Consider the following 24,376-nt stretch of genomic DNA (forward strand, 5'->3'; position numbering starts at 1 on the left):
TTTAAGAAGCCGTAGAAATATTCTAGGCAACTACTTCTACAGTTTTACGGTTAGAGCGCTCAGCAAACGTGCGGAGGTCGCGGGTTCGATCTCCGGCGAGGACAGCAACTCTTTGTTGTTATTCTAGTTTGCTTAAAACATTTCTCAGATCTCTTAGGATAGCTCGCGGACCGCGAAATCTGAACCGTTCCTTATTTTCAATTATTGTTTCTTTATTTCTATTATTCCTCATACAGGCTGCATCTGTACTTGGCCTACTAAATGTAACACTTAATGACTGCGTAATTTATTGAGTAAATATATAACATTAAAAAGAGAAAAATAAAATATTTTTAACAAAAGAAAAATTGAACCAGTAAAAGGTAAAATATAATGAAACTAACACAAAAAAACTTTTAAAACAAAATATGTATATAATAATAGTTGTAATAACTGAATAAAAATAAACAAAAAACTTTAATCAATCTACTACACGTATTTTATATTCTACTACATACACACAATTTAGCTTAATACCTACCTAAACCTATTTATCTACTTACAATATTATTTCAACTACTACCAACTGATCAGTTTGAAGTCAAATGTTGTCAACAATGTTATTTGCTTCAATATTACGTTAACTACACTGCACTGTACTACACTACATTTTACTGTCGTGAATAAATTACCGATTCCAAGATTTAGCGACATTTCTCTAATGTTTTTATGCCTTGGAAAGAAAATATACTAAAAATAATAAAAAATAACTACACCGACGCTTATGTGCTTACAATGTTTATCCACAGTGATTCTCATACCATCATACATACATCAGTATATATTATAATGTCTAATTGTAAGACCTACTTATTAAATTAATTTATATATAAAACCAGTAACCATACAAACCGTCCGATGTGACCATCATCACTTTCATCTATTCCAAACGTCCTTTCTATGGAAATAACTTTTAATCTGGGTAAAGTAAATACTCAGAATTACCTTAGAGTAGTTTCTCAAAATCAGCTGTCTATCCTATTCACAACATTGACAGGCTGATGAAGAGATTAATTTCGAAGATGATTCGTTGGAGAAAAAGGTAACGAGAGCACAGTGAAAATAAACGTATCCCCTTAAATAGAAAAAAATCGCTTTATAAACCGTATACGGCACCCCGTAACCTCCCCGCTAATACGAATATAAATAATTTAGCGGCCCGAGGACAGGGGGAAAAGACAACAACTCGTTAAAAAATGTAAATTCGTCGGGAGCGACCCATGAATTTTTTCGGCGTTTTCGTTTTCTTGTGTTCGGTCGCGCGCCGCGTCCCGTTTGGCTTTTAATTTATAAATTTAATTAGAAGGCGGCGGCGAGTGTCATTAATGGACCGATAAATAAACTAAGAAACCGAGAAAAATTCGAAATTGGCCTGTATCAAAAAACAGGCGGATGATTTAACGGGAACCGAAGGTCCCGTATGGAATGTTTAATTATCGGGAATTGATAAATTATTTAATTAAGCCGTTGGAAAATTTAATGTTATGATTGTATCGTGGCACGCTTCGTTCGCGAATTAGTCCGGTCAACTTGGTCCGAAAATAGGGGTCACCCCCTTACCCTTGAGTTTTTAAGAAGAGAAAACAATTTTGTAGAAAAATACTTTTTAAATTTGTAAAATAATAAATTTATTTTATCTCTTTTTTTCGTAAATTGATGAAAGAACAGTAACAAATAAGTTTGTTAACAGTAACTGTGATTAGCTACAGACATTAAAAATAGAGTTAGGATTATTTACCGTCCTAAATCGTAAATAAAATGTTTACCATCCTTGAACGTTATCCAAGTATAAAACATGGGTAGAAATATTGTTGTCTTTGGAAGATTTGCTTCATGCATCAACAAGAGGCCAAATGTAATGTCCATGAAAGATGATTCTTCTATTACTGATTATGATAGGCTGGGCTAGAGGATGGTCCTCTCAATTTTAAAGTAATCTTTCCTCTTTTCAATGTTTAGCTTCTTAATTACCTTCCTAGCATTTGCAAAATGGCTCAAATCAAGTTTGTACAGCAGATCACTTACTGAAGCTATCTTGTACATGTCAGTAGAGTTATATTGAATACCTGGAATCATATTATAGTACTTATTGTCCACGGGTACATTGTTGAAGATCTAAGAGAAAAAAATCTTTAGTTCTATGTGAATTTTGTTAACCTTGCATGTCTACTTCGACTGGTTTAAGTCGCAAATATTCGTTGACATGGTGTTTTTTTATCTAATCGCAAAAACGGCAATATATTATTTCAAATAATTAAATTACAAACCAAATGAAGCGATAAACACGATTTCGTCGAGATATCTGGTAAAAGTAACGCGGACTAACCTAGATAAATCTCCCCCCGCTGGAAAATCGATACGCCTCCTGAATGTCATTTAATCACGAAATGCTAACAGCGGCTACTTAATTACTTTATCGTACGATCTTAAGTGGGTTGCTGTTAGTCGCAATCCTTTACCCTTTTAGGAGGATGACAATGGAGAGATGACAGATCAGATACAGACACCAACTGGTGTGTTGTTGAAGACGCAACAGAAATGTAGGGTATTTTTTGAAGCTTTATGCAGAGAAACCATTTCATCGTCAACTTACAATTATCTCATCTATCAAGAACCCTAAGAATTCTGGTCTTTCAAAAATATCCAAAATATAGCGAGTAGAATATGACGATTTTGTGAAAAGTTATATTAGAGGAAGTACTAAGAAACTAAATGTTTTATAAAGTTTAGTTTAGGGTACTCTGGGTACCGTTGTGCCAATTTAGGTTCGAATGCTGCCTCTAACTTCATTATGCCTTTTAAATCGAAAAATATAGCTCGTAATGTTATACAATACGTCTGTATTCATATTAATACTGATTTTTTACGAAAAGGTAAAATGGTTTATTCAAAAAAGCAATTTAAAAAAGCCTTCTTTTGTCACAACTATATTTGGAGTATTGAAATTATTATTAGTTTAAATTATTATTTAAACTATTAGGAGTTTTTAAAAGATTACAGTCTTTGACCTCATCATAGTTGTGGCATATGTAATGATGATCATTATCCATGGGCTAAGACATGAGATATTTTCATGACAAGGCACTTTGCCACAGGTATACTTTTAAGGTTCCATGACTTTTGTTTCCTTTTCCTATACCCTAGTTCTTATCATTTCCCTTGCCCTTTCCTTTGCCTTGTTTCATCTTCAAGGACACTTTTCTTTATCAACTTGGCCTAAATAGTTGACTTTTTGGTTCTGAGACTTAGACTCCTTATTTTTCTGGGAGGAGCTTTTGGGTAGAGACTACTTTGATAAAATATTTACATGTCTCTTTTGGAGAAATTTGGTACTATATGTCAGCGCAACCTGTTATATATTTTGAAAGAACATTCTCTTGATCTTTGAGACAAACTCTGTTATGTAGAAAATACAAAAATGGCAAAAATTCCAAAAATTCACCTTGATTATTTCAAAGTTCGATTTAATTATATACAGATCATCATTTATACAAACTGACTTTCATGATGTAATAACTGGTTTGAGATATTTTAATCGGATCCTCAACAAATAATTATTAATATAATATTTTGATAAAAAAACTAGACCTCAGACTTGACAGACAGTCAATATTCTCTCTATACACTATTAAAGAGTGATAGATTTCTCAATATAAATAATGAATTGTCTTGTCAAAGTCCACCAGACGTATAGACCGAGCGCCTTGGAGAAACTCGATCATTCAGCCAAGTAATAGTCGAGTATCTGACGACCTATTGAAGGGAGTCTTTTGCTAGCCGGACCCCGGAAGGGTTCAGTCAATAGTTTCGTTATCAGAACTTTTCACCGGCTCAGAAATAAATGAAATCCATCCGGTTACAATGGAGTGACGGCCCGTCGACAGTCGGACACGTACAGGGTGACCAAGGATAAATTGCTTTCCTTTCCTTCCCTTTTGTATAATCAATTAAAGAAAGGTCAAGAACCAATACAAATAAAACCCGGCCAGAAAGGCGTCCCTCTATAAAACGCTCTATCCGATATAATACGACGTCTTTATCTTGTGCTTTTAAACGTTTTCTAGGGACTCTTTGTGCAACGTGAAGGATGTATTGATTGTTTTCCACCGGTCCAATGGCGGAGGTGTCAGTTTTTTCTCCCTCTCCATGGCGTGCCTTTTGATTAGCCGATTAAACATTACTTTGGTCGCCAGTTTCTTTCTGTAGTGGATGGAGTGTTCTTCTCTTGTCCAGATTTATAATTTTTACTGTTTATAAGAACCTTTAATTAATTTTGAGGGGTTTCTTTTTAATGACCATATTCGTCTCTGAAAATAATGACTCGCAGGGATAGGTAGATGAAAAAAGTCACAAGATTGTATCAGTATTCTTGTATTTATTAAATTAACCAAACCAAAACCTTTAACCAAAAACTTTTACTTTCTTGTAATTATATCGTCTTCGAAAATATGTAGTTTTCCTTCAAGAGCGAGAATGAGTTGATAAGTGTTTTATTTGTACCTTGAGGGTTCACATTCAGTTCATTGAATCGTTGGCATATGCCTGTAAAAACGTCAATTTTGAAAGCCACATAACATCCAACAACTGTGGGTATTAATCAATGACCCCTCATTTTGCAGGAACAGTCTAATTACTTCCAAGCACTTAAGTTATTCAAGCAAAGAAAAATAAAAGATTCATAAAAAGAAAATAAAAATAAGACCCAGTGAAGAATACTTTAGAAAGTTGTTTAGATTAAAACAGATCGGTGAATTACAAAAATGAAAACAATTAAAACATGTTTTTTTCATGGTTTCTAGAACGTCTAGCGTTTACTGAACAAATATATTAAAATAGGCTATTTCTTTAAAATTACAGTTAGCAAATAATCACTATCACTCCTCAAATTTTGAGAACAAAAATGTGCATAGTTCATCAGATACTTGTTCCAAATGACAATAAATGGAAAATAATTAAACAACTAATTATGAGGTGGATCGTAATTTAATTGAAAATGTTACCTCCACCATATTGTACAGACCTATGCCTTTAGGTTTTTAAAAATTATGTATCTAATAAAACATACAGACTTATAATTAAGTTCATCGATATTTTCGTTAATGAACAGAATATCTTTAGCCTAATTGTTTCAGTATTCGTAACCCTTTCGGTGAATAATTTGAGAAGGGTTCCTCCATAATTGGGACTAAATAATTGCGTAAATCGCAATGGAAAAATAAATAGAATTCCCGACCCGAACATTTGCGTCTAAATATCACTTCACTTTAAAGAAACCAATGATTTGTTCATCCGCTCTAACCATTATTTGATGTAGAGTGTTATTGAGCTCACTATAGCATTATTGTATTATAAAATAAAGCTGGCTACAAGATGAAATTAAATTTTAAGATAAAGACCGACTTCTTTGGGGATACTGAAATAATTTGGGCAGATCTTTTTTATGATAAGAACGCATTGTTCAATGAATCAATTAAGATATGCCTTCTAATAGTTATTAAGTTAGAATAAAAGGACATAGGTTCCACACAGTGGCAGCTAAATTTCCGACAACCCCGGTTTTGTTTTATGAGATGACGCGTTATAGTGCTGTAAAATCATTTTACCGTGTCTTCGGGCCCATTCTGGGAGGTTTCGACAGTTCGTAATACACCACGCCACTCACGTCAAACCGAACACGGAGCATTGTCTTGCGACCAAAACGATTTGGCCTTGGAGTCTATCCACCAGCTTCGCCAGGTGGTAACCATGATTTTTTGCTCGTAGGGTTTTCAAAACAAATTCATTTCCCATCAACCGTCATTATTCGATGTAGAAATGGCTTCCGATCGCACCTTTGAAGCAGAATTTCAAAGGCCGTTTTTCTATTTTCCATTTGCCATGTCATTCAATTGATGTGGCACCCTATTTTCCCATCTTTTCACCTTCCCCATTACCCGTAATCGGTTGTTGATCGTTTCTTGGGTCACATTTAACACTTCTGTTTTTCTTGAGTTTGAGTTGCGTCTTCATCTTTTTCGGTTTACCAGAATGTCTTTTGTCTTGCAGATCGAAATCACCACTTTTGAATTCTCGAAACCGGGGTAAGTTTCTACCAACGATTACTTTCAGTTGATTTTTCATTGTAGCGAGCGCTACAACCCTTTAGGACACCACGCACTTCACCTACAGCAAGTTCGAAGGTTGGCAAGGCCGGTGGATTGGTACCATGCAGTTCCAGGCTATAAAAGACCACCACGACGACGTCTCGCTCTCCTTTCGTTTCTCTACCCCCTTGTAACAGTACTACTTCCACAGCGCTACCGTACTTCCTTTACCTAACCTAATATCCTGTCCATTCTCCCATCGACCGACCGACCAGACGAACATTCCTACAGCATGCTTAAGCCAAGTGACATCTGTTCGAAAATCCTGTAATAACTTTCCGGTACGCCTGTTATTTTTCGGTAACCTCTCGTATATATAAAGTTAATAGACGTTAAATAAATATAGTAAACAAAATACACTAGCAGGCCTAAAGGAGTGCTTGAATGCGATGTTTTTCCTATCGCCGGTCGGTCGAATAAAAACACCCAGGCCAGAAAAGATCGAATAAAGTCCAGAATAGCGGGATTGTGGCGTTTAGCGGTCGTCCGTGTAACATCTTATCGAAAATAAAACACGTCCAACTGTAATAACAAGGCCCGGTCAACGTAAAAAGCTTGGAGAAACGTATATATAGGTGTTTTATCGGGGAGGGAATTCAATTTGAGCGGGTTGGAAACGGCCCATCCCTCCGACACATAAAATAAATAAAATCAAAGTTATAGGCGCGGCCAGACCTTCAATAACATATCGGACGTTCGGGCCTGTGCGCGTGTATGTGTGCGGCCGAAAAACGACGACAATATGGGGCTACGAGGCGAAATCCCTCCCCTAAGAACCTTCACTTTTACTCTTTCACATAACATAAATAAGAGAAATATGTCTTTTATAGGAATTCTCCTATTTATTTTTCTTTTTCTTTTGGCGGTTCGCTTGGTCTTGTTCACTGTCTCGAATTATTCTCAAATGTCCACAATTAAAAAGATTAAAATCGTGAATGAGACCTAACTTCCATGTTAATAACGACAATTAACATATGTTTATATATAGAGTGTTAACTTAATACTTATAATATCAGAGATGGTTGGTGTTAGTAGGAAGATTGTGAGAATAGCGCTCTTCATTGGTTAGTTTAAATTACCATTGCAAACACCTGTAAAGAAAATATTTTATTAGGAAGGCATTTCATTGATTAAGAATAAATTTGAAATAAACCCTAAATATAATTTCTCAAAAAAATGTGCATATAAATAGAAAATATTGAAATATAAATATAACATTCTAACATAACATAATAAAACCTAACATTTAACATAACTAACATAACATTTTAACATTCAAAACTAGTATTTCGGGATATAAATATTAGAATTTTCTAGCCATAATTACTAATTTATCTCTCTGACATCATGAACAAGTATTTTTATACCACTATTTGTGGATTTTATAACAAATATTTCGATTACCATCAAAGGAATATCCGACAAAAGGGTTTTTGAACCTTTTTTGGGTGACCATTTAATTAACACTACGGTCGTTAATCACGACAACAGGAATTTCTTAGATATTACGATCGGTGACAAGAGCCTCCTTGTCTAGCCAGGTGCTGTGGGAGCGTCAGCATCTGTTCCTTTAACCACCTGGCCCGAAGGAATGCCCCTCGAGTTTCGACCGTGAAATCTAATTGTTTACTTCGCGGGTGGAAACTTATGTGTCGAACTGTTCAGTTTGCTTTGCTAGGTTCGGAATTACGCATGTTATGGTGGAACAGACATCAAATTTCTTAAGGCTGCCCTATAAATACAAATAAACAAATAATAATGATGATTATAAATCGGTTTTTGAAGTTATGAAAACAACTTTAACTTGAAAAAAGTATTAGAGAGTATGGGGCATCGTTTCATTTAGATTTTAATTTAATTTCTTTTTTGATTTAAATCTTTTCTAATTTGATTTAAATTAGCTCGCATTCATTATATGTTAGTTCATCTCACGATACTAAAGACATAGTAAAGCTTATTAATATTTTTATGTAGGTTTTAGGCTCAAGAATATGTCTGCATATTGGAAAGTGCCGGAAGGAATTAACATACCAAAGCCTGGTAAAAAACCCAATGATGTCAAATCGTATAGACCTATTTTTCTAATTACAATTTTGTGTCGAAATATTTCGAAAATGTGTTACTCAAGAGAATAAATGCAAGAATAAAACAAAGCAATTCCTAATTCCTAACTACCAGTTTGAATTCCGAGAAAAGCATTAAAAAATCGACCACATCCCTATAATAACGGATATCACTGAGCGTTCTTTGGAAGGAACACCAATATGCAGTTTTCCCAGACGTAGCACGAGCATTCGGTAAAATTTGGCACCAGGGCTTGACTTGGTAAAGAAGCTCTTAGAGAAAATATAGTTAGTCATCCCGAAGTACATAGAAAAGTTATGGACTATTCAAATTATAAAATCGGTTGCCTTGTATTGGCTATGGTGATTTAAAGCAGAAGGAATGAGCATTTAGAAATGTGTGTAGTGGTCAAGCTCCTATTATTGAGCCGTGCCCTGAACCTATAAATTATGTTGTTATCCTTCAGTATCTGCTCTCAGAACAATTTTGTAATTACGTAGATATAATGCGCGCTTTCAAATGATGTCTCTTGGAACAAAGAAGTATATATTTTAAATTCCAAGTTTAGTGTCCACGAGTAATATTTTATTTGTATTACAAGCGGTAAGAACATTGTTAAAATTTAAAATTTATCTTTATTATTGTTTTGAAATTATGGATTTTGTTCATTTTTTTATTAATTGCATTTTACATTAGATGTGCTGCTTAATACAATCTTAATTTACAAATTAACTTATTACTACAGTTCTGTTGTAGTTTCATTAATACATAAGAAAGATAAGTCGGTATTAATACATCAGCACGTATTTCCCAAATTAAAATAAAACTAAAGTACTTAAGCTATAGTTAAGAACACACTTATGCGCTATGTGTTACATGTTCGTGTGGTTTGGTTTGCTTCAATCTTGTGCGTATTGTCAAGTAGCTGTATTGCTCTTCCACGTTACTGTAATTTAGCAACTTCATTTCATGTCTTAAGGCGAAATATTGGTTGATTACGTAGTTATAAACATTGGTAATTAATCGTATACTCTATTTAAAATAGCGGTGAATATTGAATTATAATGATACTTTCTTGTTTCATTATCTTATTTGCATTAGAATGTTGTAATATATAAAAGCTAAAATGAACTAAAAGTCAAAGTTTGAATAGAACTATAGACCTTTGTTCTGGATGCGTTGGACTACTAGTTGGTTTGATATTTTAGTAGAACCCCATATTTGCACCCCATTTGCAAGTCCAAATTTGCTTTATGATTGATTGATAAACCAATCTCTTCGATTTTAGGTCAAGTTTTTAGGACTTTGAGTGTAATCTACTCTGTTTTTTGTTTCACATGATGTTTCAAGTTTAACCTAGCATTTGCTTGAGGAATCGGGCATCCGTCAAGTGATATAATTAGGTTTTTGTCATTTCGCCGCAACGCAAAATTAACATAGACATATTTGAAACTATTAAGCTGTATTTTCCAGTCTCTAGTCCATTTGGTAGAACTTGTTGACCACTACTTGTACTTTTTCTACAGCCTTAGATAGAGACACATATTTTACCATAACTGTGTCGTCGGCAAATGTTCCAAGTACTGTTTCTTTTGCTGTTGGGATATCATTCAGTATAGATCAGATATAGGAGTGTCCCAAGACACTACCCTGTGGAACTCTAGCCGAAATAGGTTTAAGTGTTGAGTCGAATTTTCTTTCGAAAAGAAGATTCTAGCAGTCGACAGTAAATCCGCGGTAGCAATTTGCTCATTCTGTAGATTAATCCCGGTCAAAGGCTTGTAAGACGTTAAGGAATAATTCCGTTCATATTTTACACTTAGATTCTACAATAAACTTTTTCGGGTGGGTATCAGCTAGTAATTGACAACATAAAAATTGAACTAACTTTCCACCACATTAAATGAATACTTAAGCAAAAGGGGCACGTTGTTCGAACGCTATATTCTGACTACATCATTTCCTCGTGTAAGTTATGTGCATAGTTCACGTCCATCTAGTTAGAGGGCTAATTTATTGCCGCATATTTGTATTTCGAAAGGATATAGTACAAACCAATTCTGTCACGAAAAGTTTTGATTTACTACGTATGGTGGTCGCTAGAAAACATCGTCTCCCTTTTTATATTTTCCTCGATACCTTCTGGAAACGACGGCTTCTTCGCCTCAGATTGCGGCCCCGTGATATATCGTTTTAAAACGTCCCATTTCCGTTACAATACGTGCGAAATTTATTTAAAGCAGTACAATCTCATTCGCGCCAGTATGTTTTGCATCTATTAAATAAATGTAGTTCGTTTTATACCTCACGTCGGATTCATTACGGTTGGAATTCTAATAAATATATCGCCCGTAGAGGGCTAACGATAATTTATATTCGTCGTTTCGATTTTTAAGTATCACCTATAAAAAACGAGTTTATAGTATTTTAGTTTAGTATATTTACTAATTACCTAATATAATTATACTAATGATCATCCTGTGTAATTATGTTTCTCTAATAACGGAGTAAAAGTAATAGTTTAAACATTATTTGTTACTAAAACTTGTTCTCACAGTATTTTCAATATATGATCAGAAATGTGTTTGATATATAAGACTAATTAAAATAAAAAATGCCTATGTACTAAAACCTATTAAAATAATTCAAGAACTAACACCCACTAACCTTTTTTAAATGGCATTGAGGGACAAAATTCCCGCTACCATTTTGATTGTGTAGAACCAGTGTGTTGTATAGACGTCCAAATTTTATTATGGATAAATATACGTCACAAGAACGAGAAGAAATAGTGACAATATTTATTGAAAATAATCGTTCCATTATTGGCACTCGGTGGAAGTTGCGTCAAAAATACCATAATCGCCCAATGCCTCACAAAACCACAAACTATTGTTTATATGTGAATTTTCGACAATACAGGTCAACGAAGACAGGTCTCGTCCTGGAAGACAACGGAGGTTTCGTAACACTGAAAATGTGGCTCTAGTGCGCGATAGTGTTGCAGTGTCTGCAAAAACAACATTTCGAAGACGTGGTTACACATTTCTGCACGCATTTTAAGCAGAATTTTTAAAACTGATTTGAAAATGTTCCCATGAAAAATTCAATTAGTCTTAAAATTGCTACCGAGAGATCCTGATCAACGAGTACAGTAATGCATCCTAAGGCTGTCTGATGAAATTGAAGATTTTTCGTCTAAATTGATATTGACCGATGAAGCCTATTTTCTTCTCAGTGGCCACGTCAATAAACAGAACAGTCAGTTTTGGGGAACCCAGCATCCTCAATTAATTCATGAAACATCATTGCATCCACTAAAAACAACTGTATGGTGTAATATTCATGTTGAAAACATCATTGGTCATCATTGGGTTGAAAAATGCCTTAAAAGAGTCGAAATTTGCGTAGCAAACCGCGACCACCATTCAGCTGATATACTTTTTCAATCATAACGAAAAAAACTGTAAAGACCAAGAGATCTTTTTATGAAAACCAAATTTACTTATCTTTCCTTTGAGCAAAGTTATAGGCAATCAAAATGATAGCGGAACGTTTGCCTCACGTTGTCCATTATGTTTTAATATTATATTTTCAGAACTATAAGTATACATGTTCTTTCTTTACATTTATGAACACGCTTGTATATTAAAACAGACAATATATGAATAAAACAATTTTGAAATAGATATTTGACTTTAGCACTTACATGAAAACAATAAGGAACAAAATCAAGTAATTTATATTTTACAATTTCGAAAAATATATTAAAGGAATATTATATATAATTTCAATCAAAATAAATAACACAAAATACAGAATAAAAGGTCATATAGCCACATTACTTATTACATTAATCGTTAAACATCTTAATATTTATCAATACTTTAAAATTTTTATAAATTGTCTGTTAATAGTTCTTAATTTCTTCTATTTGTCCTGTGTTCCAAATTATGTAGTTAGTTTCATTTTAACTGCTGCATATTTTTATTCCTTCATTTATATATTCATAGAGGCTTCACATATTATCCATATTTCTCACCCAACATATATATTGCAAAAACAATAAATACACCAGGATGCTTTAACTAAAATTTACAGAAAAATCTTAATAACCTTTAGAATTATATCTAGTAAATTATATACCATATGTCTCCAGAACTATATCCAAATAAAGAGGATGGACGATTCTTGTTATTCTCAAATTTTGTTACTATATGTTGGGATTAAATTTTCGCATATGTCGGGATTTTATTTCACAGTTATATATACAAACCGATAAAGCGGACACATTAATTTGTTCTGTTTACAAAAAATGTAAAATATAACTGTACGTCATCAGACTATTCTCAGTCTTAACAAATCTCCTTAACTCGTTTAAAAATAAAAACTGTTCTGTCTGATTTGGTTCCCTGAATCAACCGGCTGTTCCCAAACTTGAAACATGTATTTTAATAAGTAAACTGAGATAATTATAATGCAATATTTTCATAGTCCTTCAGGTTTCTAGGAAGAAATACTGGTGTTGAAGAAATATTGGATTAAGTGTGTTGAAAAGTTAAGAACTATGAAATATTTTTAAATAAAATCGCAAATTATAAAATTCTTCCACCATACTGTCGTATATATTAACTTCTGAAATATATGCTACTAGCGACCCGCCCCGGCTTCGCACGGGTGTAATGCTGATACTAAATTAAATACACTACAGAAAAAATATGAACGTTGTATATAAAAACATAGCGGCCCGCTCCGACTTTGCACGGGCATAAAATATATATGCCTATGTCACTCAATGAAAACAGGATTAAAATCGATCCAGTATTTTTGGTTCATTCATTACTGCCCTTGGCCTGCACGCATTAAATTTGGAGTAAAACAATTCCTCTTCCCCTATACTTACTATGAAAATTTCCTGCTATCTTTGGAATATCTAAATTCATACAATTTTTATTACATTACACATTTTTAAACGCAAATTTTAAATTTATAATATCTCCGAAAATATTTGTTTAATTTACATGCTGTAAGGAACCATATTGATCTATATTAATTGCACACTGTATTTAAGGTACTTAATTCGATAAGGATTAATGCCGTATTGCTTAAGATAGCTTCGTAAATAAGCCATTTTCTCACGTAAAAAGTAAACAATAAAAATGGTTAATGTGGGTTATCCCTAAAAGATAAACATATACCATCGCGGACTTTTTTGTAGACCTTTTTATGGTGTACAATACTGTAGTACATTCATTTGATCTAACTCGTAGGGTTAGGCAGCGTTTTTGCTAATTGCTAAATAAGCCTAAAAAAATAGGTTAATTTACGACATCACGTTAGAAACCTCTAAAATTAGCAATGTTGCCTTAGTATATTATGCATGTATTATACATATAAACCTTCCTCTTGAATCACTCTATCTATTGAAAAAAACCGCATCAAAATCCGTTGCGTAGTTTTAAAGATTTAAGCGCACATAGGGATATAGGGACAGAAAAGGCGACTTTGTTTTATACTATGTAGTGATGATACAGGTTATAGAGTAATTTTCATATAATGTATATTTATATTCTTTTGCAATACCTCCTTTGCCAATAGAAATAAATTTTTCGTGAATAGTATTTGTTCTGTCCATTCATAAATAGTGTTAAGACTATACCTTCTTTAAATGGTCTGGATCCCGAAGATAGGATTTCATGATTTGAGAACGAAATATGTCTGATATTGATTTTGATATTAAAAGAAATGCTGTAAAAGAAATGTCGTATTTTTGTATCACATTCTAAATTCTTCGGTTTACTAAAGAAGCATAAGTACAGCAAGTTCTTAATCTTCTCAGTAATTAAATCCATGTTAAAACAAAGCGCAAGAAGCCTACTTGATTTGTTATTGAAATTAGAATCGTTTAAAATTGCATTTCAACACCAACCAGCCGCTGTTCGGCCGCTGCAGCAGCAACAAGAATAATATCGAAAACATTATAACGAAATACTTTCGGAAATATTCGGCCAGCTAATCTACATATTTTCCGAAACGGCTTCTTTGTGCAAAGGCATAAACCGCTTTTAAAAAGTTTTTTTGTCGACTGGATTTCGCAAAGGTAACTGTACAAATTCCTCGACTGTCTTTGAAGTTCTACATCGGTGGAAAGTTGAAAAACATCGTTTGCTCGCCGATGCCATCCATAAGAAATCGACCTCGGACTGGTTTTAATATTTAAATTGGTATGAGTTCTTAAATTAATTCTTGTGTTGGGTATGAGCTGAATTTTTATCAATGTTGTACGTTAAAAGGGTCTTAATTTTAATATTCAACTAATTTCGCATTATTAGTTATTGACTTTTTCATCAGATCAATTGAAAAGTCACCGGCCTACCATAGCAAAACATATTTTTTGTCAAAATTGGTTTTTTTAATCAACATAATTCCCTTCAAGGGTGATTATAGCGACCCTCCAACTTTTGTCCTTTGCTTCAAAATAGGCCTCAGTTTCGGCGATCACCTCTTCATTCGACGAAAATTTCTTCCCAGCGAGCGTTCTTTTGAGATCTGGGAACAGGAAATAGTCGCTGGGGGCCAGATCTGGAGAATACAGTGGATAAGGAAGCAATTCGAACCCCAATTCATGGATTTTTGCCATCGTTTTCACTGGCTTGTGACACGCAACATGGTCTTGGCGAAGCAGCGCTTCTCTTTCTTCAAAAGCGGCCATTTTTCGACGATTTCGTCCGTCAAACGGTCCAATAACGCTATGTAATAGTCGCTGTTGATGGTCTTTCCTTTTTCAAGGTAGTCAATCAAAATTATTCCATATGCATCCCAAAATACAGACGTCATAGACTTGCCAGCCGACTGTTGCGTTTTCCCACGCTTTGGAGCGGGTTCATTGTGTGCAGTTCACTCGAATGACTATCCATTGGACTTTGCAGTGAAATGATGGACTGGATCTTGTATTCCCATAGGCCCACGAAAGATAAGCCAAAGTTGCTGTGGATTAACCTTGTCTACTAGAATAGTTGTTGAAGCTTGTACTTCAGTGCCATAGAAATTTGGGTGGTACCACAAAAGAGCTATCACCTTAATAATATGCATAGATTAGTAAGTCATTCTATCTTAATTATAAATTAATAAAATAAAAAGTAAATATTATAGATTAGATAGTAGAGTAACAATATTAACTGATATTTTACTTGTACGTAAACAAATTTTACATATGCTCATACAGATATCATCATTTACACAGAAAATAAATAAAACCATCAATTCTGACGTTCGGTCGATTGTTTTTCCACGTATCCACCGAAAGGAAAAACAATTTTCAACGGGAAACCCGACAAGAGGGGGGCGAGAGGTTATTTCGCGCAGGTAATCTACGGAACCCCACGCATATTATTGTTTGGACTCACCTACTAATATAAACAAAGGAATGGCAAAAGGGAATCTCTCTTGCGTGAAGAAATTGTTACGTTTCAGGCGGTCGATGTTTGTTGGATAAATAACCGCCAAAATAAATAACAAATATCCCTAATCCGAGCGGTAAAAATCAATATATTTCGAAGAAAATTAGCCAAAGCGAAAACAATGTTGTATTAATTATCTACGGGCATTGTCGCGTTTCGATTGGAATGGCGAAATGTACGAAAACAATGTTGTTTTTCTTCGTTAATTTTTATTTGCTTATTAGGCAGGCCAACAATGAAAATACTTTCTCAACAATTTTAACTCAAACCTACGTTATTCATTCAGCTGAATATAAAAAAAAATATCACCTGGTGTTCACCTTCCCCAACGCTGTCTATATCCCAACAACAACAAAAAGCAGTACTAGAACTATAGTGAAACTACAGGTGATAATCAACCACCAAGAAAGGTAACTAAAATCCATAAAGGGACTAGAGTATAGAAAATACCGCCTAATAGCTCGAAGTCTGTCCATGTCAATTTTGTCACTTGGGCCATGCCCAATTTATCAAGCAGAGCTAGCGAAATATCTCTGCGTCCGTCTCGATAGCAGATAAAATGGAAACATCATTAGCTTTAACTAAAAAGCGGAATAGATCTGACTTAAAATGAAACTACTGTACTGGTGAGTCGGAAGATTCTTCCAACTTGATCTAAGATGTCTTGTCATGATTTAACATGTCAAAAAATATGTAAATGGATGCTCGATTGCAGCTTCGAAATAGCAAAGAGTATAAAAGAGAGAACTTTGAATACCATTTAAGGAAATTGTGACTAAACTCTTGGACAATTTCAGAGTTTTTAACTATGATGTTATCGTAGCTAATAAGTCAGACAAGTACAAAATCGTCATAGTGAGAGAAATTAAATTATAGAGAGTACAGTGACATGTCTTAGGAAGTGAGATACAGAAAGAAACTAAAACAATTGACCATGTACATAGAATAACAGCACTTACTCAAAATCTGTTTGAGGAAAACAATTATCTTGCAATGTTCCTGGACAAGGCAATTGACCGTATATAGGGTTTGGAACTAACCTACAAGATGAGCAAAGTCTTGCCGCAGAATTATTATCACTTGCAATTACCATCATATATCAAGTCAATTTTTCAACAGAATAAGGAACAAAACAATATTTTCACGCATAATTATAAAGCACCCATAATGATAAACAACAAACAACAACAACAAAATTAGTTTTTTTTTATTCATCATAATTCCCTTCAAGGGTGATACACTGATTATAACGACCGTCCAACTTCTCAATACCATTTCTCTAGTACGATTTATCCGATAGTGTGATTTTCCTTCAAACTGGCCTCAGTTTCGGCGATCGCCTCTTCATTCGACTAACATTTCTTCCCAGCGAGCATTCTTTTGAGATCTGAGAACAGAAAGTAGTGGCTGGGGGCCAGATCTGGAGAATACGGTGGATGAGGAAGCAATTCGAAGCACAATTCATGGATTTTTGTCATCGTTTTCACTGACTTGTGACACGATGTTTTTGTGTGATGCATATTGTCTGGATATGAGTTTCTGCCACGAACAACATTAATATTTCGAAATCTCAAAGACATTGAACGAAATTACGTAAAATTAATGAGTTTTCGCGATAGCGTCGACGCGCTAAAACTCCCCGTTGCCAATTTTTCCGCGCACGGAAACCAAAACTCACCGACTGTACGTAACGGGATCAAGAAAATCCCAGTCCTTTGCGATCCGATGAACCATTCCCCTTTTCCATTTCTGTGACACGTGAACAAATCGAACGTACACTTACTGAAATCATTCCAAAATCGACCATGGAAACGATGGAGCTCTCGCTCGCTCGCACACACACACAAATACATATACACACAACGTGCACGACGCGTCGGAAAAAATCCAGCGAGGTAGTTCGGATTAATACGGGTTCCGTATAAATCGACAATGATCGCCAAAACGTTAACGCTAATTTTTTGAGGTCATAATAAATTCAATTTGATGCTAAATACCCACTGGGTCACAGAACAAATAGAATGTACAAGAGATATTGTCGAAAGCTGGATGTTGCAACGCAATTTCTATCATTTATATTTAAGACAGTCATTTAAACTTAAGTTTACGTTAATTGTAGTATTTTTTCTGTTATATAGACTAGGAGTCTAATAGATGGGACCTTTAACTGATTCTGCAATGAAAAATTTCAACCGCATCGAAAATAAACACTGAACAAAAGAAGTATCAATAATCAAACCCAGTAAAATTCTTATCAATGTTATCTGAAACCAGACTTTCGTTCTAAGTAAGCACATTCGATCTAAATCATAATCCTTTTCCCATAACGTATTAATTAATATCTTCTCTTCTCTTCTTATATGTTATTAATTTTGTGGCGACCGCCACGACCCTTTAGGCCACCACCAATTCACCATCAACGACTACAAAGGTTGGCAACGCCGGTGGATTGGTACCATGCAGTTCCAGGGTATAAAAGACCATCAGGACGACGTCTCGCTCTCTTTTTCTTATCACCGTCCCCCTGTAACAGTACCACTTCCACAGCGCTACCGTACTTCCTTCACCTTAACCTAATATCCTGTCCATTCTCTCATCGACCACATGTATCAATCGTAAGTTAAAATAAACAACTTTGATTCAATCAGTGTTTTTAGTTCCTGTGCAAATTCCTTCCAAAGATAGTAGTGAGTGTTCTGATAGATAACCGCAGCGGCAGCCACACGTTTCGACCGACCGACCGACCCGACGAACATTCCTACTATTGGTGACCCCGACGTGATCAAAGTGCCTAACAGGTAAATCAACTCAACATAAGCCACTCGACAGGTGCTTGACACGTGCATGGAAGGATAGCACGAGGAACGGAACTCATCAACATCACGTGGTCGACGACATCCCACGAGACTAGCCTGATGGACGAAAACCACAGAAGCCCATCATGTATACCAGCAACACATGAGCACCCTCGCATCACGAAACGGGACACGTAACACATTTACAGGTACCCTCAAACAAAGCTAAACGCCTCAAGACGAACGACGTCCTGCTACAGCTCCGATGGCAGCTGATCCCGTAAAACTCCTCGCTCAGGTTGGGATCCCCATCTCATCAGCAGTCCCCGGGCGTTTGTTTGCGTGATTGCGGGTGCACTCCGGAACTTGCACCACATATAGGTACGTTCCACGGCAGTTCCACTAGGAGGGGAGTTATGTGGCGACCGCCACGACCCTTTAGGCCACCACCAATTCACCATCAACGACTACAAAGGTTGGCAATGCCGGTGGATTGGTACCATGCAGTTCCAGGGTATAAAAGACCATCAGGACGACGTCTCGCTCTCTTTTTCTTATCACCGTCCCCCTGTAACAGTACCACTTCCACAGCGCTACCGTACTTCCTTCACCTTAACCTAATATCCTGTCCATTCTCCCATCGACCACATGTATCAATCGTAAGTTAAAATAAACAACTTTGATTCAATCAGTGTTTTTAGTTCCTGTGCAAATTCCTTCCAAAGATAGTAGTGAGTGTTCTGATAGATAACCGCAGCGGCAGCCACACGTTTCGACCGACCGACCGACCCGACGAACATTCCTACAATTTAAATAAAACAACTCCTCGTTGGGTATTAATTTACTAAAAGAAGAGAGAATATAAAGTGTACTTTATTTACACCATTGCTTTCTCTCCTGCATCTCAACGCTGGGGTAATTTAAAATATGTTATATATCGATATATATAAGTTGTTATTTATGTGAGTGACCAATCTGTGCTCTATTTTTCTGGGTTTATTATGGAAACCAAATTGATATTCTGGAAATTATATTTCTTTCTTCTGTGATTACTTTGAGGCTCTTGGTGTATAGCTTTTCCAAAACCTTAGATATCACTGGTAACTATAGGATGATAGGAGGAAACGACTTCTGACTTTTCTCTGATTTGAGAATCATAGTGATTTGAGCCACTTTTCAAGAATTCACTAGTAAATTAAAATATGTCCTCAACTTTCTTTATTTGCTTTGGGTATATTTTCTAATTAAACATATTTTATGTTACTTCAGATCAATTTGTAAACACATTTAGGTACTCACTTCAGAATGACTTCTATTGATGCCAACGTAGAAATTGTATCCATATTTACATTTCGGATTGGTAGCGCAAAATTGTCTGTAAGTAAAAACATGTTATGCATTTAAAAACAATTATATACAGGGTTACTACTTAAATACAACTGTGGACTACGTTCCTGCTTTGAAAAACTCTCGTACTCCGTAGATTCCTGGCAAAAGCATCGCAGTTTAGGGTGTAAGATCACCTACGTTGGCCTGAAGTTGTTGTGGATCAATCTAATCTACTGGAATTTGGGGAAGAAGCTTGCAGTTCAGGGTGCATCGCTACCAAAATCAGATTGTAGTTGCTCAGTCATAGACTATTGGGTTTAAAGAGGTTATACGATGGTAATGTGGATTGAAGCAGAGCGATTTAGATGATTATAAAAGGCAAACTGGTAGACGATGATCCAGTCGATACTTACAAATAAATTTACTACGGAACAACGACTATGTACATACTTTTTGTCGTCAGCTGAAAAAAAAAGATGTATTTAATGATGATGAGTAAAGTGTTTATAATTAAGAGTTTCGTTTATACTAAAATATTTTTAACAAAAAAATTGAACGGACTTCAAAAAATAAATAAAGAACTCACTAAAAATTAAAAAATAATCCAACTTAAATTTTTAACACAAAAAAAAACGTTCTAAAATTAAATATGTATGTATAGCACGATGATTAAAAATAACGGACGCTTTAAGGCCCGGGGTCCGCTACCTAGTCTTGGTGGTCTGACAAATTTTCCAACCAAACTAGAACAAAAACAAAGTTGCTGCTTCCGTTGACAATCGAAGTCGTGACGTCCGCAGGTGAGTGAGCATACAAACGGTTGCTTAGGTTGTTCCTACGACATAACATACATTTCATAACATTAGTGCTTAAAAAGCAAACTGAATGGTTTTTATACTAAATAACTTCCAATTTTTCATCACATCAACTCAGCGATAACATTATAAACAAATATCTGAGAATTTTAGAAAAAAATAGGTGATAAATTTGTATATGCCTTTGAAATTTTAGGGTTTTCCTCGATTTCCTCCCTCCCCCCAGCAGATCATGATTTGGTTCTAATGGGACCACCTCGGAAATCCACTCTTTCAAATAAAAGAAGGATTTTGAAAATCAGTCCATAATGGAGGGAGAAATCGGCGAACATACATTAAAAAAGTCGGTTAAAAACAAGATTTCTCTGAAGGTATTATCTCTATAATAATTCCAACATGCTGATAATAGATAACTAAAATAATGTTGCTATAAAGATAGGAAAAGTGACAGGATATTGAATAAACCAGAAAGCTTTTTCCCAAGTTTGACAAACGCCTGACTATAAAAAACATTGAATTAATTTGTACTCGCAAAATACACGCAAGAAAGGAAAATCGATAGGTTTAATAAAAATTCTACAGATAGAATAAAATGGGGAGTCGCGCAAACCCAAGTCTGCGAATTATATCATTGAGATACATTTTATAAGGGCAGTGTGCTCGCCGATTTGCATACATTTAAATAAAGGCCGGGGATCGGGCGAGGGAAAAAAATCGCGAACGGGATCCTTCAAACAACGGCCGAACTGAAATAAAAAGGACCGAAATTCAATCGGTCCGCTTGGATGGACGATGCAAGACTGATTTGCAAGATATTCATCGGCAGATAATGGTCCTGGAACTGGATACGGTTGAGCGATCGGTGTTATTTCGTTTAATTCGAATTCAAAAACGTGTCGTCGGTTGCTAGTTTACGTGTAGTTGATTTTTAAAAGAACGACATTCTGCTTTGTTTCTTTTAACTTCTATTTCATTGCATATTTGAAGCTACGTATCTTTAATGTAAATTCAATATAATATACTTTTCGATACCATTTTTTGTAGTACGATTTATCCTTTGCTTCAAAATAGGCCTTAGTTTCGGCGATCACCGACTTCATTCGACGAAACTTTCTTCTCAGCGAGCATTCTTTTGAGATCTGAGAACAGGAAATAGTCGTTGGAAGGCAGATCCGGAGAATACGGTGGACGAGGAAGTCATTCGAAGCCCAATTCATGGATTATTGCCGTCGTTTTCACTGACTTTTGATACGATTCATTATTTTGGCGAAGTAGCACTTTCTTTTTCTTCAAATGCGGTCGTTTTTCGACGATTTCATCCTTCAAACGGTCCAATAACGCTACGTAATAGTCGCTTGAAGGTCATTCCTTTTTCAAGCAAGTCAATGAAAATTATTCCATGCGCATCCCAAAATAGAGACGCCATAACCTTGCCAGTCGACTGTTGCGTTTCTCCACGCTTTAGAGTAGGTTCATCGTGTACAGTCCACTCAGATGACTGTCAATTGGACTTCGGAGTGAAATGAAAAGCCATGTTGCATCCATTGTTACATATATATGCAAAACCTTGTGTTTATTACGCTTGATCATCTTTAAACACTGCTCCCAATCATCAACTCATCGTTGCTTTTGGTCAAAAGTGAGCTCGCGCAGCAACCACTTTGCACAGAGCTTTCTGATACCCAAATATTCGTGAATGATATTATATACACATTCAGTTGATATTTTTAGAGTGTCTGCTATTTCATTCAATTTCAATTTACGATCATTCAAAATCATTTAATGGATTTTTTAACTGTTTTTATCGGTAACAACCTCATTTGGGCGTTCATTTCTTCATCTTGGGTGCTCATTTCACCACGTCTAGATTTAGCATATTAATCCTTGATGGTTGATTTTCCTGGGACAGTATCCGAAAACTCGGCATCAAGTCAAGTTTTTGCTTCAACTGTATTTTTTCGCATCAAAAATCAATATTTTATCAACACGCGAAAATCCTTTTTATTAATTTTTTTCACAATAACAAAATTTGCCTCACTCAAAATGCTATAATTTGCAAAGTAATGATCCGACAGCTCTCAAATGTATACACGCATCTTTTGAAGGGTTAGGCTAACTATCCTTATATTCATTTCTTTCGAGTTTCGCAAGGCTGTTTGGTGTATAGGGTCCATTACTATATTTTCTATATACAGCCAATCTACAGACCACAAAAATCACTAATGTAGCAACATATACAGCGATACAGACATATCACAATATCCAATAACAGCATCAATGAATCTCCAAACACACCTTGATAATATACAACTGTAGCTGAAGGCCAATTAAAGCAAATTTACCCATGCGCAGCTTAGAAGGGCATGCAGTGAATATCATTAATTGTCAACTTCCTCTAACTTGGTATACATCAGGACCGATACCACCTCACCTGGAAGAAGCACATACACGCTGAACGAAAACAACTTGGACATAAATATATAAAATTTATTAGCTTATCGGACGCATATCCAAGTTGTCATTAGACAACAAGGTATTGCTATACGAATCAATATTCAAGCCCATTTAATATAGCCATCAGACAGCTGTTCGAAAACAAAGTATTAGGTGTCATTGCTGATGCTCCTTAGTATGTCTCTAACCAAATTCTTCTCTTGTTGGTTCTACTTGTATAGTCACTTTTATCGTCATCATCAATTCATAGTCAGCGCTTGGAGAGTCTCAACCTCATCACGATAATTCTTGCTGCAATCATTCTGGTCTTAAACAATATTAGTCCCCTTTTTTTCTGATCCATGTTCTTTCTGCATCTTCCGCCTGAAACATTTCAGCTTTCACCACCAAATTATGTGAGGAATTCGTTAACTTTTCATTTAACAGACATGTCCAAATCACTGCAGTGTGAATCTAATAACATGACCTTGGAGAGTCAGTCTTAAGGTCTGTCTGGTACTTTCCAAGCCTGTGAACTCTACGTATTAACAAAATAATCGTTCCAAAGATACAGCTTTTAATAATCATTTTAATAATAATTCAGCAGAAGATTACGCTTTCTTCTGTTATATTTCGGTTATCAAGCGAATGCTAAGTAATTAAACTATTTCACTTGCTCTAACTGGATCCATTTATTAATATTAGTTATAAAGTCGTAATTTATAGATTATAAAATTGCGTACAATTTAGTTGGCACCTCAATACACAAGTCAGAGATATTGCAGTATTTTTAACGCATATAACATAATTTACAGTCACAAATACAAGAAACGATACATTTAAAGGTCAGACTTCAGTCACACTGAAAGGCTACAAAATAAACGTTAACGAAAAAAACAATTGGGTGTTCGCCCCCACACATTTTTTAATAATCATTTCTACAGATAAGAGCAACAGAAACAACATCGTACCTTTCTTTCATTGTAATATTTTCCAATTACGGCCACAGAACTTCAATAATGCCATATCTGGCAACTTATTACGACGCAAGGAAGTCGAACGTTCTATTTTCATTGCAGTGGCAATTTGCAAACTACCACTACTTGTTCGAGATGAGTTCGACTGGTTATCGGTAACCATTCCGCGTAATTGTCGACTTGTTTGCGTTTTAACCGAGAGCGCTGTGGAAAACAGTTGAAACAAAGAAAAACCAGAGGCGTACATTGGGTATTTCTTGACAGTTTACTATGTCTGTGATTATTAGTATTTTTGTTATCATATTTCAAAATATTGTGTTA

At 35.3% G+C, this 24,376-nt stretch overlaps 1 protein-coding gene and 1 long non-coding RNA gene across 5 annotated transcripts in view; one reads left to right on the forward strand and one right to left on the reverse strand.

The window, feature by feature from the left end:
- The window catches only part of beat-IIIc (beaten path IIIc), a 446,098-nt gene that overhangs the window by 218,643 nt on the left and 203,079 nt on the right, over window positions 1–24,376 (forward strand). The gene's annotated exons all lie outside the window — the stretch shown is intronic.
- On the reverse strand, window positions 7,352–24,346 carry LOC143205111 (uncharacterized). 3 transcript variants are annotated; one of them, XR_013007765.1, is made up of 5 exons: window positions 24,050–24,344; window positions 20,244–20,293; window positions 19,931–20,138; window positions 19,801–19,876; window positions 7,352–7,914 (listed from the first exon to the last, which is right to left on the reverse strand). It is a non-coding gene; the product is annotated as an uncharacterized LOC143205111 (long non-coding RNA). The 3 variants fall into 3 exon arrangements; XR_013007763.1 differs by having other exon boundaries at window positions 19,931–20,293; window positions 24,050–24,346; XR_013007764.1 differs by lacking the exon at window positions 7,352–7,914 and adding an exon at window positions 19,220–19,741 and having other exon boundaries at window positions 19,931–20,293; window positions 24,050–24,346.

This window comes from Rhynchophorus ferrugineus, unplaced genomic scaffold (assembly GCF_030347505.1).
Source record: "Rhynchophorus ferrugineus isolate W39M unplaced genomic scaffold, kcgeb_rfMv2 rfM11, whole genome shotgun sequence".
Taxonomy (NCBI): Eukaryota; Metazoa; Arthropoda; class Insecta; order Coleoptera; family Curculionidae; genus Rhynchophorus; species Rhynchophorus ferrugineus.